Raw genomic sequence first — 15748 nt, 5'->3', positions numbered from 1 at the left:
CTGCTCTCAAAGGATCCACACTCTGAGCAGTATTGGTTATAAAATTATTTCCCCAGCTACTTCTAGTTTGTTTTTTTTTTTTTTTAATTTTATCTATTTACTCATGAGAGACACAGAGAGCCAGAGACACAGGCAGAGGGAGAAGCAGGCTCCACGCTGGGAGCCCGATGTGGGACGCGATCCCTGAACTCCGGGATCACACCCTGAGCCGAAGGCAGACCCTCAACCACTGAGCCCCCCAGGCGTCCCGCTACTTCTAGTTCCACATGTAATCATAAATCACTACCTTCTGAGGAGGAAGGCTCCTCTGGATTTGGACAGAGGGACTGGAGAAAGCTGAATTCCTCTCAATCAAGAGCAAAAAGAATTGAAGACCCTGGTTGCCAAAAACAGGGGTGAGATGGAGGGGAGAAGGATTAAGCCAGTGAGGTCAAGTGAGACATGGGGCTTTGAGGGGTGACCAAAGAACCATTCAGGTCTGAAGTGTACAATCTTTGATTTGAAGAGGTTTACATTTCGGTAATGTACAGGCCCTGCCACTGTCTCCCCAGGCCTTCAGTAATGTCCCCTATATGCAAAAATGTCTTATGTGAGGTGTGAATGGATGCTTTGCTTGTGTAAAAACTGAGAAACAATTCTCATAAATATGGAAGCTTGGTTTGTGACAGTATGTGTATTTTTTCTTTGACAAAGTATTTCTATTTTCTTATGTTTTAATTATGTCTCATAACGAACCTACAACTGGATTTTTAATTTTAAGTCTAATAAGACAACATTGTTTGAAACTAGAGAGTTCTATTAACCTTTATAGTAATTACTGCTATTGGGCAGCCCTGGTGGCTCAGCGGTTTAGTGCCGCCTTCAGCCCAGGGCGTGATCCTCGAGACCTGGGATCGAGTCCCAGCCTGCTGCTTTTCTCTCTCTGTCTCTGTGTCTCATGAATAAATTTAAAAAAATTACTTATATCTAAGATATTTCTATTACCTTATGGTTTTCTTTTTATAATGTACTCTTTTCTGGTTTATTCAAATAGTCTCTTTTTTTTCTTTTTTTAAAAAAATGTGGTAAAATATACATAACATAAAATTTTACCATCAACTACTTTAAGTGTACAGTTTGAGTATCAAATACATTCACATTGTCATGAGACCAACCTCCAGAACTCTTTTTATCTTGCATAACTGAAACTCTATATCCATTAAACAACAGTCCCCTACTCTCCTCTCCCTCCAGCCCCTGGAAATCATCATTCTACATTCTCTGTGAATTCACTACTCCAGGTACCTCGTGTATGGAATCTTTTCTGATTGGTTTATTCCACTTAGAAAATGTCCAACAATCTCCATCCTTGCCTTTTTTTTCTTTTTCTTATTAAAATTTTTTTATCAACCTGCTTGCAAGCTATACACACTGTATGTCTATTTCTTAGCAAGTTATTTTAACATGCCTACATTAAAGTTAATCAACATTTTAATCCTACATTTTAATCCTTTGTCCTTAGACAAAGACCCTAAGAATGCTTTAATCTCCTCTTCTTGATATCCAGTATTTTATTTCTAGCCTACCTTTCACCCCTCAAATTAAGCATTATTATTATTACTGTATTATTATTATTGTTATTATTACTAATTTTTATTATTACTAATTGTTTTACTATTTTTATTATACTAATTATTACTAAGTCAATGTTTGTTTAGCTTTACCCACATATTAACATACTTTTTTATGTTTGTAAATATAAAATTATATTAGATATTAGCACCAGTGTGGAACATGCTCAGCATCAAAGCTCCAAAACACCAGCACAAATGTTTATCCATCATTAAAAACCAATTGCATCCTTCCTAAGATGTCAAACTAACAAGTAACTAGATTAGTAAATCTAATCCAAATGAATAACTCTTTACTGTACAATTTATCTTTTAGAAGTATACAGGAGAATGAATGAGCTAAATAGCAGACATTTTATTATTTAAGATCTTCAATATTTTAAAAACGGGATATTACTGTACACAGGTAGAAAATACTGAGTGACAAAAGATCTTTAAAACTGTACACTAAATTCCTCTCCTGTTTACCAATAAATGTGGCATTAGACTATAAAAAAGTTCCTAGAAAATCTGTTTGTTGATAATTCTCTCCATGTATATTTTAGCAAGTGGTGATGCTCCCATTCAAGGCACCCATTAGCCTAATTTTCCAAAGGAAGAAGTAAAAGATACCACTTTCTGTGGAACGGTCATCTGAATCAAAACCAAAATTAATAGCAATGTAGGAAATTAAGAAACAATAAGATTTTAGGTTTATATTTCATGGATGGTGCTGCTGTTCCAACCTTATAAAGTAGTTACCTGCTTTCCAAATTCCAAAAATTAACATACTCTCCCATCTTATCATATGAATCAGTGCCCCTTTTTTTTGTTTGTTTGTTTTTTTGAATCCGTGCCCTTTGATTTCTTTAGAAAAAGGAAGGGTTAAAGGGCTGTTGATCATGGAAGAACAAGTTTTTTTTTAATAATAAATTTATTTTTTATTGGTGTTCAATTTACCAACATACAGAATAACACCCAGTGCTCATCCCGTCAAGTGCCCCCCTCAGTGCCCGTCACCCAGTCACCCCCACCCCCTCGCCCTCCTCCCCTTCCACCACCCCTAGTTCGTTTCCCAGAGTTAGGAGTCTTTATGTTCTGTCTCCCTTTCTGATATTTCCTACCCATTTCTTCTCCCTTCCCTTCTTTCACTATTATTTATATTCCCCAAATGCATGAGACCATATAATGTTTGTCCTTCTCCGACTGACTTATTTCACTCAGCATAATACCCTCCAGGTCCAACCACGTTGGAGCAAATGGTGGGTATTTGTTGTTTCTAATGGCTGAGTAATATTCCATTGTATACATAGACCACATCTTCTTTATCCATTCATCTTTCGATGGACACCGAGGCTCCTTCCACAGTTTGGCTATTGTGGACATTACTGCTAGAAACATCAGGGTGCAGGTGTCCCGGTGTTTCACTGCATCTGCATCTTTGGGGTAAATCCCCAGCAGTGCAATTGCTGGGTCGTAGGGCAGGTCTATTTTTAACTCTTTGAGGAACCTCCACGAAGTTTTCCAGAGTGGCTGCACCAGTTCACATTCCCACCAACAGTGTAAGAGGGTTCCCCTTTCTCCACATCCTCTCCAACATTTGTTGTTTCCTGTCTTGTTAATTTTCCCCATTCTCACTGGTGTGAGGTGGTATCTCATTGTGGTTTTGATTTGTATTTCCCTGATGGCAAGGGATGTGCAGCATTTTCTCATGTGCTTGTTGGCCATTTCTTTTTTTTTTTTTTAATTTTTATTTATTTATGATAGTCACAGAGAGATAGAGAGAGAGGCAGAGACACAGGCAGAGGGAGAAGCAGGCTCCATGCACCGGGAGCCCGACGTGGGATTCGAACCCGGGCCTCCAGGATCGCGCCCCGGGCCAAAGGCAGGCGCCAAACCGCTGCGCCACCCAGGGATCCCGCTTGTTGGCCATGTCTATGTCTTCCTCTGTGAGATTTCTGTTCATGTCTTTTGCCCATTTCATGATTGGATTGTTTGTTTCTTTGGTGTTGAGTTTAATAAGTTCTTTGTAAATCGTGGAAACTAGCCCTTTATCTGATATGTCATTTGCAAATATCTTCTCCCATTCTGTAGGTTGTCTTTTAGTTTTGTTGACTGTATCCTTTGCTGTGCAGAAGCTTCTTATCTTGATGAAGTCCCAATAGTTCATTTTTGCTTTTGTTTCTTTTGCCTTCGTGGATGTATCTTGCAAGAAGTTACTGTGGCTGAGTTCAAAAAGGGTGTTGCCTGTGTTCTCCTCTAGGATTTTGATGGAATTTTGTCTCACATTTAGATCTCTCATCCATTTTGAGTTTATCTTTGTGTATGGTGAAAGAGAGTGGTCTAGTTTCATTCTTCTGCATGTGGATGTCCAATTTTCCCAGAACCATCTATTGAAGAGGCTGTCTTTGGAAGAACAAGTTTTATTTGGGACCTTCCACACACACAAATCATTCTGAGTGGACAGACACTTATTTTACAGAACAATTTAAATATTATGCAGTGGCCAAATTATCTTGTTCCATCTACTTTTGGAGTGGAAAAAAAACCTCAACACCCATAAAACTACTTCACTTGATAGGATGTGTATCAACAATAAGTAGCTTAAACTTTCACCAACAAAATGTCTAGTTTGGTTTTTAAAATGGAAAAGTCACACATTTTAGAAGTAAATAGTTGAAATTGTAAATCAATTATAATTTTGAACTTAATGAATCATGAAGGAGCAAGAATTAATAAACCAATGTGCTTTGAATTTGCTCAAATACTGATATTTCTGTATATAAAGATTTAGCATATATAATAGCTATTATGGGAAAAAAACAGATTTTCCTCAAAAATGAAAAAAATTTTTAAAAGATTTATTTATTAATTTATTCATGAGAGACACAGAGGAAGAGGCAGAGACATAAACAGAGGGAGAAGCAGGCTTCTCGCAGGGAGCCTGATGTGGGACTGGATCCCCGGACCTGGGATCATACCCTGAGCTGAAGGCAGAAGCTCAACTGCTGAGTCATGTAGGCGTCTCCAGAAATGAAAATATTAAAACTAAGTTAAAATACATAAAGTAGTATTAGTGTTCCACACAAGATAAAATTGGACAAATCAAAGTTTACATGACTCAACAGACCATGTGTGAAAATGCAAAGGAAGTATTAAAGCTGTTATTATGTCCAATGTTTAAAACCAGCTTGTAGGGGTGCCGGGGTGACTCAGTCAGTTATGCCTCTGGCTATGAATCAGGTGATGATGCAGGTGTCCCAGGACAGAGCCAAGTCTGGATTCCTGCTTGTGGGACAGTCTGCTACTCCCTCTCCTTCTGCCCTTCCCCCCACTCATGCTCTCTTTCTCTCTCTCTCTCTTTCTCATTCACTCTCTCTGTTTCAAATAAATAAATAAATAATCTTTAAAAAAAAGAGACCAGATTGTAATTGGGAGAACATTTAAATCCTTAATTAAAAAAACAAATGAAATGAAAGCTTTAAACTGGTACACACTGTTGACACATATATTTCAAGTTTGGAAATGCATATTCGCAAGCAGCAATACAAAAGTATTTGTGAAGAATCTATAATCTCTGAAAATTATGAAAACATCCCTGCTAGCAATACGTTTCTAAATACAAAACTGACTACCATATTCTCACTTCTGTGTAACAAAAGAAGTTCAATTTCAAAACAGATATAATTCAGTCTTTAGATGTGAATGGTATGAACGATAGTCTTATTATTATTTTTTTTCAATTCTTAAGCTGTTTGGGATCCTTCAGCATGCAAAACCAGAGAGGTGAGAGTCTATAAAGGAATCAGGGTTGTCTTGTGGCAACCAGTTAAGGCAGAGCTGGGAATGCCTCAGGGTCATCTACGTCAGGAGCAGAAGCACTTGACTTGTCAGTTCTGCTGCCATGGTTTGGGATTTGGACGTCCATCATGTCCAAGGCCACATCATCCTCCCCTGCCACCAAGTTCTGGATGGACTGATCTGATAAAACTGATCTCCAGCTAAGACATTGTATCAATCGATGGCTTTTGGAAATGATGATCCATAATTATATATTCCGCATGAGACTTTTCACTCTCTGACTTAGGAAGGACAGATCCCCTCTTCTACTGCCCATGAGCACCTTCATTTAGTTTTCAGATTTAAAATCTACTTTTGCCCAGTTTTTATTTTGAATAACTTTTCACACATCCAAAGTCATTTTTGGGGGGACCGTATTCTTTTACTTCAACTTTGTTCTCATTTTCAGTGTGTGCAACTGGATGTTCTTCACCTTCTGGTGTTTCCTCAGTCACATTTGATTGATCCAAATTACTGCAATTATAACAGTTTTTCCAATGTATTTTGGGGACTCTGTTAATTCATCTTGAAAGTTTCCCAGTTTTGAGATCCACGACCTCCACACTTGTCCCTATGCTTCAGGCCACTGTAATGTCACTTCCACGATACCTATCAAATTGACATTTGCTCCCAGAATCAAGTCCATATCCTCTGTCCATTCCATGCCCCAGCCTCCTCAACTTCTTCCAAGACCACCACAGCCTCTGATAGGCCAGTCAATAATCTATCAACTGAAAAGTCTCCTCCTTCATCCTTTTCTTCTTTTTTAATTTTAATTAATTAATTTATTCATGAGAGACACAGAAAGAGAGGCAGAGACACAGACAGAAGGAGAAGCAGGCTCCATGAAAGGAGCCCAAGGTGGGATTTGATCCCAGATCCTGGGATCATGCCCTGAGTCAAAGGCAGATGCTCAACTGCTGAGCCACCCAGGTGTCCCCATCCTTTTCTTTAAGTGGCTTTTCAAATTGTAGTTTACAAGATGGTCACCTTTCTGGTCTCCTGTCAATTATTCTCCCTTCACGCTGCAACTGTTGACCAAGTCTTCTTCTAACACATCTTATTCCTTATTTCTTAAGTGCCACGGTTGGCTGTGTCTTCTCCTTCTCAACCATACTAACATTGTGGGGGCAGTGGGTTCTTGCAGTCTTTCTGGGACTCTTCAGGCAGCTGTTTGCCTGCTCTGTTGGGGTTGGTCTGAGCTGTGGCCTGAGATGCCCTCTTGGCCCCAGGGCCAAGCTGCCCCTGCTGGCTTCTTTTTTCTTGTTCTTTGCTGCCTTCAATACCTCAGAGGGGTCCAATTCATCATCAAATAACTGGTTGAATTAGTTGGTGACCACACAGCAAAAGCCTTCCTGTAAGTGCTCAGGCATGATGATGGCTCAGCGGTACGTTCCTTCCTGGATTGTAGCAGGTTACTCTGAGCCAAGAGTACCTGCTCATTGAGCTTTTCCCACAAGATAATAGGGCTCCATATTACCATGTTTTTACTCAGCATACTTTCATGTGTCTCAGATTTTCCACCTGGGAAATTTTTTTTCAGCTTGAGGTATATTTTTAATGAGGATCTTTTGTTGATAAACTTTTCTTAGTTTTTGTCCAAAATTGTTTATATTTCACTGTTGTCCTTGAAAGATAGTTTTATCAACATGGAATTTTAGGTTTGCCTTTTTTCCCTCTCTCATTCCATTGGACATTTTATTCTGCTCCTTTCTGGATTATTTTATTGCTGTTGAGGTGTCAGCCATCAATTAAATTACTATCCATTGGTACATGATTTGTCTTTTCTCCATGGAAGGTTTTAGAATCTAGTCACTTTTGATGTTCTGAATTTTTTTTTATTAAAACTTTTTTCCCTTCTTTGGATTTATTGTGATTCTTGGACTTAAAGATTGATCTTTCCTAACAACTCTGGGAATTTCTCCATTCTTTGAATGTTCTTTTCTTCATTCTATTATCTCCTTTTGAAACTTGAGTTTGAACTGATATTAGGTTCAATCTACCTTCCATGTTTTTTAACCCCTCTTACTAATTTTGCATCCTGTGTTGCATTTTGGTCTAATTTACTTATATTTAGCTTTCAGTTTAAAATTTTTCTCATCATATATGTCTAATCTGCTGTTTTATTTGTGTATTACATTTCTAATTGCAGTTCCTATATTTTACTTTCTAGATATTTTTTGATTTATTTAAAAATTTGCAAGGGTCATTATTTATAGTCTCTTGTCCTTTCATATTTTTAAGCTTTTTTATTAATTCCTAAATTTTCTGTCAGATAACTCTGGAAACTAAAATCTTTGTGTTATCCATTGCTTTGATTACTTCTCATTCATGGTGACTTATTTCCTTGTGTGCTTTGTGATTTTCACTGTGAAATGTTAAGTTTTATTAAAACATTATTGTGAGGATTGCTTGAGGTCCTTGATCACAGTGGGATTTCACCAGAAAGGATTTGTGTTTGCTTCTGCTAGTCTCCTTCTAGAGGCAGATTTTATTTCTTGTTCACTTTGCATTATGGGTGTAAGCCCTTTGATGCTCTCACCTTACACAGTGAACTGCTCTTGCATATCCCACTTTAGATGACCCCTAGGCTTTTGGCATGTCCCACACCCTATGCAACAATCTATTGGAAATGTGAGGTCTCCAAGGCTTGGCAGAGATCCTTTAGGTAAAAGCTGGTTCCAATACTTTTCCATCCAAGGGTTTCTTCTTTGTCTTTATCTGTAGAGTCCTCAGAGCTTTTTAAATATTTTATTTTTCATCTTTTATTTATTTTTATTTACTTATTTTAGTTTACTTTTTGAGAAAGAGAGTGGGGTAGGGGCAGAGAGAGAGAGAGAGAGAGAATCTTAAGCAGACTCCATGCTCAGTGTGGAGCCCAACATGGGGCCCGATCTCACAACCCTGAAATCATTACTTGAGCTGACCTCAAGACTTGGCTGCTTAACTGACCAAGGTACTTAATGCCCTTAAGTTTTCACCTTTTACTGTGTTATCCAGTATATTAGTTCTTTCAAATGCAAGAATTTTTGAAGGTATTCAGCTCCCCATAATGACAGAAATGTTGTTCCAGGGCCCTCCTTAAACTCATATTTTCTAATAAAGAAACCATTATTCCATATTTTATTCTTTGTTAGCATTTTAATTCTGAGATGTGCGTGTGTGTAGTGTATATATATATATATATATATATATATATATATATATATATATTTTGTTGTTGTTGTTGTTGTTCTTGTTGTTTTATTTTCCTGTACTGACTCCTCACTCTAAGAAGAGCCTGCAAGCCTCTAATTAACAGTCTTGTGAAAAAGCTTTTTCTCTTGAGATAACATTTATTTACACAAAAACTTAATGAAAGGAGTATAGCAATTAAAAACTTTTTCTTGTGATAAAACTGAAGGTTGAGAAGAGTCTTTAAACATAAGATTAAATATAAATTTAAATTCATGTTTAGGAACACATGACCATGTCTTCAAACTTATACTTGTGTTGTATCTTATAATTCTCTTTTTCTATTTCTGTAACCATAATGTCTCTTGATAGTATTTGTTAAACTATCTTGTAGACATGTAAGACTTCAACATTTGAATGTTGTCTTCCATATCATGTAACTATAACTCTCCAAGCCTAATTAATTGTCATATAAACATTATTTGTGAAATTCTAATCTTTAACAGTTCTGTATGTTTCTGTTTTTTATTTTGCTGATGTTGTTATCAGGCTCACTTTGCCTGCTTATTCTCCCTTTGCCACAGGATTATTAATAAAATCCCAGACTTTAACAGATTCTTTGTTCTAAATTAAGTGGTAGAAAGATTTTTTTCCTATGGAGCCCACAATGAGTTCAATGTCTGTTCTCTCAACTGAGTAAAGGCAGAAGCTATGTCCTACTCATTTCTGGATTTCCTTAACCCTTTTCTCCACTAAGTGCTTTATAATTTAGTAGGAACTTTATATATATATAAAACTTGGATTTTGACAGTTTTTTCTTATATTTCATATATATATATATGAAATATAAGAAATATATATGAAATATAAGAAATATATATATATGAAATATAAGAAATATATATATATGAAACTTTTATATATATATAAAACTTGGATTTTGACAGTTTTTTCTTATATTTCATATATATATGAAATATAAGAAATATATATATGAAATATAAGAAATATATATATATGAAATATAAGAAAAAACTGTCAAAATCCAAGTTTTTGAATAGAGATTAAACCTGTAATTGAGGCTACCTGGCTTTCTTTGGGGTGAGAGACATCTGACTGGGGCCCTGAGGGGGCAAGTTTGGTGTTCAGAGCTTGGGGGATCATAAGGTGACATCCTGCCACTCAGATCATCCCTCTGATTGACTCTCCATTAGGACACTTCGCTGCAAAAAGCTAAAGCCTGCAGGGGACCAGAGTGTGGGTAATGGGATCGGTGACTGCAGGGGGCTAGGGAGTGAGATTGGCTCCATGTTTGTCATCCCTGCATGATGGCTTTGTGGTCCTGGAGAAGCTACAAGCCGGAGACTGCTGCCATCTCCCAACCGGTACAGCCAGCCTCAGCATTTTGTTCTCTCCAATTAACTGTGCATAACAACAAGGAGTGAAACCAAGTGATTTAAGCAATAATTTATCATATTCAGTTCACCATTAACAGCCATCTAGTGTTTCCTTTGCCCTTTTAAATGAGTTTTTGTTCTGGTGCTCAGCTCTTCTGTGTATTCCATAAGCTTTTAGTGAGCCTTTCCCTCCCTCTCTCTCCCTCTCTCCCGCCCTCCTCCTGTTTTCCTCGAGCTCTGAAGCGCAAGTGTCTTTCTGGAAGCAGCTGAGCCATCTCTCATCTAGCTTCCTTCATTTCATTTAATAGGGGACTTGAATGTTAATTTATGAACATGAACTCCAGGCTGGGTGCTGATTGATGCAAGGAAAGAGGACACAAATTTTGCCCTGGAGCAGCCTTAAACCTAACTGGGTTGATGAGCCTCATCCAACATGAAATGGTCTGAGGAGGAAGTGGGGGACAATCAATGTCACCAAAGTAAAACCTTGCTATGAGAAAAGCTCCCTAGAGAAGAGAGCTTCAGCTAAGTTCTGAATGTTGGCATGGATTCAAGGAGCAGGTAGGGGAGAGGGCAGTCCATGCAGGGGCCCAGCAGGAGCACTGGTATGGATTTGGGCATGAGCCTCTAAATGACACAAGAGTAGGTAAGTAAGGTCAGGGAGGTAAGCCTCAGCCAGGCCAGTGCCACTCAGTGTGGCCATTTGTCTGCCTGCTTGCTGGTTTGTCTCCCCTTGGGATCACCTGGTCTGTGAGCCTTCCTTTCTTAGCCTCATGGTGTTTGGGGTGTGCGAAGCCCAAACTTACAGAAGAAATCAAGTAGTGGTCCCAATGAAACCTTAGGTTTTCTGCATCTTACTTACTTTCACATCTCTGTTCTGCTGGGTTTTCTCCCTCTTTCTCTGTGTATATGTATGAGTGAGTGTGAATGCATACCTGGGCTTTCAGGGATCTTCATCAGACACTTGTGTTCTGGATTTGGGCCTGGGGTGATAGTAATAGAATTAGGGCAACAGGGACTATGGCTTTGAATTACTGAGGCTATGAGACCCTCAGTCCTCCACAGGGACCCTGGTAGCAGCTCTGTCCTCATGTTGAGGTGTGTTGGGCTCCCTGATGCTGGAACATATGCCAAAGGATGTAGAGGTAGGAGAGCTTGGGCCTTCAGAGGGGCAAAGAGAGACCCATACAGGCTCTTTCTCTTGAGCAAGGTCCCAGGGCTCTAGGAGTACATTGAAGGCCCCATGGTCAGGGTGCACCTACTGCCCATTGACCTGACCCCTTCTGAGAAAGAAATTCATGTGGGGGAGTGGTCTTACTGACCTTAAGGGGCAAAGATGCTGACAGGTTGGACTGGTCAGGACATAGATAATTCTAGAAAGTGGAGAGGAACAGAAGGGGAGAAACTGCAGAAGGACCCCAGTGGTTTGACTTTCTAGTCATCTGGGAATCTATTTATACATACTCACTTCATGGTGTCTTTTAAGACTAACCTGTCTCAAATAAGGCCTCAAAAATTAATTAAGATTTCTTTTATCCATTTTAATTTCTAAAATTAAATGTAAAATTGACAGCAAACAAAATAAGACAGTATTACCTCTAATTCCAAATTACGGCAATCCCATCAGGTGGAGACATATACTTTACTAAAATTTCTTTTGCAGAGAACATATTATTTATTTGAAAGAAAAACTCAGATAAATTGCTTGAGATGGCAGATGAGACCCAAGGGCATGCATATAAAAAAATGGGGAGCATCTTTCAAACTGTTATGCTCAAGGCATGGAAAGAAATTTGCCTCATTCTTGAGAGGAAAGATGGTAGGAAACTGAAGGGAATAAAAAGAATTGAAAGCCCAATGGGGCTGGGGAAGGCCAAGAAAGATTCCCCCAGGGCCAGAAGCAAGGCACAGCAGTAGGGGTCCAGGAGACAGAAGAAGGACAGACAGCTAACATCTGTGCTACAGATAAAAGGATACATTCTTTAGATGGCCACTGATGGCCACAGGCTCCAGTACTCCCAGAGGTTTTGGTTGGGCCACCTTTTATGGAGATAGCCAGGGGAGCTACTATGCTCAGGATTTTAAAGAGAACTGAGTATCATCAAGTTGAGGTTTTGGTGTGAAGCACTTAACCTGAGGCCAGGAGGGTCTTCCAACTCCTCCTGCGACACCCAGTCATTCTGTTTCTGAACTTGAACCTCAGAAGACCTTGTTTCTCTTCTGTGCACATTGTGAATTCATTTCCAGATGGCTTTAAATTTGCTCCAGAAATACCAACATCCATTTTCTGCCCAGTCAGGAAAAAGCACAGAAAAAGCTGAAATGACAAAACAAACTAGGGCATCATGAGGCAAACCTGCCTGAATTCTTCAAGGGACACTCATCTGCAGCCCTGAGACCACCTTCAGCCTCTAAGGGTTTAAGGGCTGCTGGAGAGGAGAGTTGAGGAGGGGGAGCAGCCAGGAGGGGTGGTGGGGAGGGAGGTCAGTCAAGGCAGCTTCATAGGTCAGATGTATTTCTCCCTGTCCCTACAGCTCAACTCCCCTCCGCTATGTGTTCTCTGAGGAGTGGCTGCAGAGGTCTGATGTCTTGCAGGCCACCAGCTTCTCTTGTTTATAGGTGTAGGAGTGCTGTCTCTTTAAGAATTTTCCTTGCCTTTTTCCATTCCCTGCCTCCTCAATAAGGGCAAACTGAGAAGGATGAAGCCAGGGTAAATTGAGAAAATATTTGAAACCTATTAAGTGTGGGTACAAGTTTATTGTGATTCTTAAGTTAATTATATCCTTTTTGACTTCCAGCCAGTCCCTTCACTGGGCTTCCATATAGACTTGGCCACCTATCCCAGCCTCAGGCTGGCGGCATGCCTGTCTGCCTGCTTGTTCTCTCCCTCCCTCTCTGCCTTCCTCCACCTATTTCTCTCTCCTCCTACACAAATAAGCAATCCACTGTAGCTACTACTTGCTGCTGCTTAAATGTGATAGGGGCTGTGGTAGGTACAAAGAATTTGCATTGTGTGTATATTTGCATCTGTGAGGGTGGGGTGGTAAGGACACTGTTGCTAGTGGGCGATCACATATGTGAACACTGACTCTTACCACACTCACTTTATTTTAGCTTGCACTTTACAGTTCACAAAGTGGTATCTCCTGATCATTTAAGTCTCATGAATGCTGTGGATAGTAGCTGTTATCAGTGCCATTTCTGTATGAAGAAACCAAGATTTAGAGAAATTTTAAAAAGAGATCACATGGCTTTTAGGTGGCACAACACGGTAGGATTCAAGGCCAGGTCTTTTGGTTCCCAAAGAATCATAAAATTTTACCTTTGTACAACATTTAAGACTTTACAAAGAGAAGTTCATACACGTTGCCTCATTTAATACTTAAAACATTGTGATGTTGGTGCTGTTCCCATTTGGGCGTTCTCTTGGAGCTGCTCCTCCTGGATTCATCCTCAGGTTGGCAGTGGGAGCTGCCCTACCTCCATCTTTCTGATCTCTGTTGATTGGTTCAGAGTCAGGTCCTGGGGCCAATGAGATCATTCAGGTGCATCCCAGGGATTCGTATCCCAGAATGAAAGGGCTCTGCATTTAAACACAGTGGTTGAGAATGGTCATTTTCTGTCAGGTCAACTTGGACCACAGAAAGCTAGTATAGAATAAAAAAGGGAGCATAGAGGCTGGGGAATAGCAACAGAAACAGGAGACAAAGAGAGGCAGAGTTTCTTGAGTTTCCTGCAGGAATCATTCTTCAGTTTTTGGTTCTATTCTGTGAGGGTCCACAGCATTTCTTCCCTTGGATTCTATGTGACACCTGTGATCCTTGCCAATAAAGTCTCTTTTCTGCTTATACTATATACTAGGATTTTGTTACTTGCAACTAAAAGACTCCTCAATATTACATGTCAGAAGAACACATCATATCAGCATACATATCAGAAAGTGGAAGCACAATGTACTAAATGCTAAATTCAAGTGCCAGGAATGAACTGTGGAAGTTAGAGGATGGAGCAGTCTTTACTCTTGTGTTGCAGGAGATCTTGGGAACTGGACATTGAAACCTTTGCTCAGTCTCTACATGTATGTGGAAGCTGTTGGCTGACCCTGTGGCATTGGAGAGGGCAAAATATACAGGAACCAGCTTTTAGGAGGTTTCTGAGTAAAGCAGCTGCTTTTGGTTCCACTGCTATGTTTCCTTAGACCACCTCTGATTTCAGCTAAATCAATCAGAGCCAGTTGGCTCCCCTTGGTTGGTTTGCTCTCTCCAAGTTTTCCCACAAATGTTCCATTCACTCTGGCTGCCGTACCTGCTGTGATATATGTCACACCCTCAGCATTATCCATGAACATTGTTTATTTGCACGGATGTCTTATTGTCAGTGAGATACCAGTGGTGGTGCCTATCAGGGAAACAGAAGAGTTAGTGGTTATACATTATCAGCAGCTTAAGACTGTGCCAGTGCCATACCTGTGACTCAATACAAGTTCAAGTTCAAACTCCTTAGTGGTGTTCGAATGGTATGCAAGGCCATGCAAATTCTCCTCTTCTTTTGTCCCCTTTCCTTGTCACTACTCCATCCTCATGGAACCACTTGAGATTCTCTACACATGTCCTGTCCTTCTGGGCCTGTGTGTCCTTGCTCAGGCTTTTCCTGGAAAGCCCATTCCTACTTGCTCTGCATATTGAGTTCTCATTCATCATCTCAGCCTCACCTCAAATCCTATCTCCTCTTGGAAGCCTTCCCAAAATGAGTTGCTCCTTACTCCCTTCTGTGAAGACCTCTGTTTGCATTTTGCTTGCAACTCCTTGATGCCCTCTTTCTTGCTATTGTTCTTTGTACATCTTTCTTTCTCATGCAGCAGACTTCATGCTCCTTAAGGACTTAGGTCTTATTTTGGTATTTCCAGATGTTCTGCAATAGTGGAGGTTCAATGTCATGTTTGCAAGATAAATAGACATGTGGCTGGTGCTAAAGCTGATAATCCTGACTTGGGCACTGATGTTGATGCTGGTCAGTTTATCAGATGATAAGACAGACTGGCAGGGTCTTGCTGCTTGCTAGCACCCAAGAGTTAGGTGACAACATGTAATGGCTCCAGGAATGCAAATGTAGGGGCATCCTGACCCTTTGCTGATGTTAGCATCCTCTTATTATGAGGACTCAACAAAGAGATTCTGTTCCAGCTTTCAAATGCAAATTTCCTTCCCCAAGTTCTCCACTGGAGACATGAGTCTGGTAAAAGTCCTGAATGCCAACGCCATACTGCTTGGGTGGCCTGTGATGGTGTATAACTCTTTGAAAGTCCTTATGTTTGGAATCATTTGTATTTACCTTGAAGATGAAGCCAGGATGCTCTCTGAAACTTCAGAGTGGGAAGTCAGAAAATGACTTAATGGCTTAGGAAAATAATATTTGCAAAGAGTTTATATTTAAAAAGGCTAGGACCTTTTAAGATAATGGATTTGGAGGCTTCCTTTACCTCTTCGGATACACACGTTTTTATCTATATAAAAAATACTTATTTATTAACTCTAGGTACTTCTCCTATTCTTGGTCTTCTCTTATTCTGAGAATCATACTGAAATCAGACAGGGATTTAGAATTTCTGATCACTGCTTAAAAAAAGTCGGGGCCTATACATTGTGCCAAGCCTGGTACTAATCCTATGTCTGTGATTTCATTTTCTCTGCGTGGGATCTAGGTGTTGAGTCAGTTGGGGGAAAAAAGCAACCAGGCCTTTTCCTTCTT

General features: G+C 39.7%; 1 pseudogene; it reads right to left on the bottom strand.

Annotated features, from left to right (window-relative positions):
• Positions 1-5418: 5418 nt before the first annotated feature.
• Positions 5419-6802, bottom strand: LOC121479058 (annotated as a pseudogene).
• Positions 6803-15748: the final 8946 nt, after the last annotated feature.

The sequence above is a fragment of the Vulpes lagopus genome, chromosome 19, assembly GCF_018345385.1.
Source record: "Vulpes lagopus strain Blue_001 chromosome 19, ASM1834538v1, whole genome shotgun sequence".
Classification (NCBI taxonomy): Eukaryota; Metazoa; Chordata; class Mammalia; order Carnivora; family Canidae; genus Vulpes; species Vulpes lagopus.
Note: the sequence above shows the minus strand (reverse complement) of the source record. Positions and strands in the feature narration are given on the sequence as shown.